This window comes from Pezoporus flaviventris, unplaced genomic scaffold (assembly GCF_033815535.1).
Source record: "Pezoporus flaviventris isolate CSIRO_AGI_PZ_B2104156 unplaced genomic scaffold, CSIRO_AGI_Pfla_v1 ptg000081l, whole genome shotgun sequence".
Classification (NCBI taxonomy): Eukaryota; Metazoa; Chordata; class Aves; order Psittaciformes; family Psittacidae; genus Pezoporus; species Pezoporus flaviventris.
This window is the reverse complement of record NW_026892629.1, coordinates 4,049,609-4,053,696: the sequence shown is the minus strand read 5'-3', so window position 1 is coordinate 4,053,696 and position 4,088 is coordinate 4,049,609.

Genomic DNA, 4,088 nt, shown 5'->3' with positions numbered 1-4,088 from the left:
AAACTTGCTGAGGGCGCACTCAATCCCCCTGTCCATGTCAGAGACAAAGATGTTGAACAAGACCGGTCCCAACACCGATCCCTGAGGGACACCACTCGTTACTGGTCTCCAGCCGGACATTGAGCCATTGACCACAACTCTTTGTGTGCGGCCATCCAGCCAGTTCTTTATCCACCGAGTGGTCCATCCATCAAGTTGATGTCTCTCCAATTTAAAGACAAGGATGTCGTGTGGGACAGAGTCAAAAGCTTTGCACAAGTCCAGGTAGATGACATCAACTGCTCTACCCCTGTCCATCAGTTCAGCAGCCCCATCATAGAAGGCCACCAAATTGGTCAGGCAGGATTTCCCCTTAGTGAAGCCATGCTGGCTGTCATCAAGCACCTTGTTGTTTTTCATGTGCCTTAGCATGCCTTCCAGGAGAATCTGCTCCAAGATTTTGCCAGGCACAGAGGTGAGACTGACTGGTCTATAATTCCCCAGGTCATCCATTTTCCCCTTCTTGAAAATGGGGGTTATATTTCCCTTTTCCCAGTCGCTGGGGACTTCACCTGACTGCCATGATTTTTCAAATATGATGGCCAGTGGCTTCGCAACTTCATTCGCCAGATCCTTAAGGACCCACGGATGGATTTCATCAGGTCCCATGGACTTGTGCACGTTCAGATTTTTAAGATGGTCTCGAACCAGATCCTCTCCTACAGTGGGTGCAAGGTCTTCATTCTCACAGTCCCTGCGTCTGCCTTCCAAGACTTGGGTGGTGTGGTCAGAGCATTTGCCAGTGAAGACCGAGGCAAAGAAGTCATTGAGAACCTCAGCCTTCTCCAAATCCAGGCTAGCCAGTTCTCCTGATAGCTTCCATAGAGGGCCTACGTTGTCCTTAGTCTGTCTTTTATTTGCAGTGTAACTATAGAATCCCTTCCTGTTATCTTTCACATCCCTAGCCAAGTTTAATTCTAACTGAGCCTTAGCTTTCCTAACCTGGTCCCTAGCTTCCCAGACAGCATCCCTGTATTCTTCCCAGGCCACCTGTCCTTGCTTCCACGTTTTATAAGCCTTTTTAAAATTATTTTTATTATTATTTTATTTAATTTATAAATAAACTTGAAGTTTCTCAGTTTACTTGAAAGAGATACCTTAGTTGAGCCTATATTTTAATTTTAGAGTAATCTGATTGATTTAAGTCTGCATCACTACAGTCAGAACTAAGAATTCAGGGTTTGGTGTTGATGCTGCATTCCCTATAAAACTGGACAATCATTTTTGGCTATGCTTGTGATATTCTTGATGAAAGGAAACACGTTCCTTTATTTGTAATTTTGCTGGAAAAACAAATGAAGCAAGACAGTTTGAAAATGTTTTATTTCAACACATAATTTGTTCCTTAGCAATTTCTTCATGTTCATTACTATTGGTTGTTTGCTTTCAGAATTAATTTTGATAAAGCACCATCATATTACAATAATACAGGATTGGCCACAACAGATTAATATTGAGTCAATCTTTTACTTTTCTAGCTTCAGTGATTCTAATGATTGTTAACAAAAATTCAGTGACAAAAATTCCCGGTAGTCATTTTACAGATAAATACAGAGCCTCCTGGTTCATACCTGATAGTAATACCATCTTTCTAGAGTCTCTTAACGTATTCTATAGATGGTATTTTAATGTCTAATATAGACAGTTGCAAGTATTTTATGTACATTATTAATAGAATTTTTCCAGTGGAAAGTGTCAGAAATAAGTCTATATCTAAAAATATGCAATTGTGTGCTTTAGGAAATTAAACCCAATGAGTTATCTTTATATCATGAATATTAATTTTTGTCTTTGTCATTCGCCAAGCCCCACAATCAGGCTGGAACTGTAGGGTGTGTAAGTCTATCTCTGCCTTTTTGAATTGGAAGGTTCATTTAATCTTGACTCCAGAAAATAATTTCTAATGACGATGTCTGGCCATGGCTTTAAAGGGAAGCTCATACAGCTTTTCTGTCCCAGAACAATAGCATACTTCAAAATTGCTGATTGCTGGCCATGAAAAGGGAACATTAAACTGTATTTTCTTTCTTAATCTAGTGACCTCTGCTAAGTGACTTTTTGAGGCTTTGCACTTGGATAACTTTCACTTTTGTGCATTTACAGTTGTATTTACTTGTTAATCATAGTTCTTGCAGTTCCCTGATGTTAACTAAGACTATGTAAATGATTAAATAAGGACAATAATAGTGTGTCTTATAAAAAATGAATCATCTCCCCTTGTTGGAAAGACCTTGCATAAGTGAGAGAGCTCATGCTCTTTCACAATCATTTCCTCACACAACCATTTCTCATACAATAGTTTGTGTGGGGAAAATATCATCTTAGGCTTGAAAGGAATAGACATTGTCTTCTTGAAAAGGCTGAGAGAAGAAAGTGAAAAACACTGATGAGCTAGAGAATTTCTAAAACTGCCATACAAATAAAGTGTTTATCCCATTTCTAAGCTTTCCCATTTCTAGCAAATGCACTGAGGTAATTCCAAGAATTTCCGAACAGTTAGAGATAAAACACATTAAATAAAAGATGGGAAAAAATGGTGAATTATTTGCGGGGAATTTTTAAGTAAAGTAGCTGAGACAGCTTTTACAAAACTCTCTGGACAACCTTCCTCTGTTCTCAGAGATCTATATAGGATAAATAGAACAAATATTGCTCTGGATGTTTATTTATCTGTGGAACTTCTCCGCACAAAAAGTAATGATACCCTTTCATTGGCATCATCCAATAATAATTTTCTTCTGACTGCATCGTAGGGGTAATAGCAAACTTTCAATTACTTGAATGAGTAATGTATTTTTGTCATTCTGCACAAAAAATGACTCATTAAAATACATGCCTCCTATTTGTTTCAGCACAAATCTCAATATCAATAAACTGTTGTGGATTTAACTGCAGAATTGTACCAAAGAAGTGACACAAGTTCTAAGAGACTAGTTATTTCCTCAGTTTTCTTAATGTATTTGTTATTATGCAATTAATGTGTTCCAATAAAATTTTAATCACTCTTCCACACTACAAGCGTACATTAGAAGGCAAAGAAAGTAACAGGGTGATACACAAGGTTTACCCGAACTCCTCCAAAGTTTAATTGCATGGTACTCATCATTCAGCAAATTAGCCTTGAGAGGTCACTGGTGCTCATACAGGACAGAATTGTTAATGCTAAGGTACTACATAGAAAAATAATTCAGTTATGCGGCTACTACTGGGCTTTTTACTCTATAATACAGTCTTATCTTTACATGTAAAGACTTTTTCATATGATGCAGTAGAAGGTTGAGTGAAATTGTTCGTAGTGAAAATGTAAACTTTATTCATTCAAATCATTAATTAACTAATATAACATAGATTTAGTACAATAACATGATATGTATTCATTACAGTACTCTGATTAGATTGCTGCTTCTTATAATGTTTTATCACTAACACGAAATACATTACAATGTTGATCTTTTCATTAAGCCAGTATCTTTAAAAGCTAAAGATCTAGCAAGTTGTACAGGAAGTTAACTGTGTGTCTGTTTATTGAACTTGATTTACTTCATTGAGCTTTTGATATCATCAGATAAAATATGAAGATCAAAGAAATTTCCTGCCTAAGGGAGAAAGTGAACTGCATATTAACTTTCTCATGCTACCAATGGGACTTCTTGTAAACCAACCAATGGAATAACTGCATTGCAGAGGCATGAATCTTTGGAATTAGACTTGCAGAAAAGCTGCAGTCATTGGTTATAGCTTTTTTTCAGAACAAATTCCCTTTTCTGTGACTGTGAGCTGTTAGGATGCCCATTTTACTCTGACTTTATTTGCATTTGAGCTCATGATAAAATCGGGATTTCAAAGCTGTTGTAAACAGTTCTCTTTTTGCTTTACTCATTTAAAATACAAGTGGTAGAACTTATCTTACATAAAAAATTTAATTCACTGATTTATTCTCTTCAGAAGTTGAATTACATTCTGCCAATAATGTGAAGTCATACCTCATCCGTTTGCAATGATAGCTCTCACAAACTCTATCATACTATGCTACTCTATCATATCTAGAT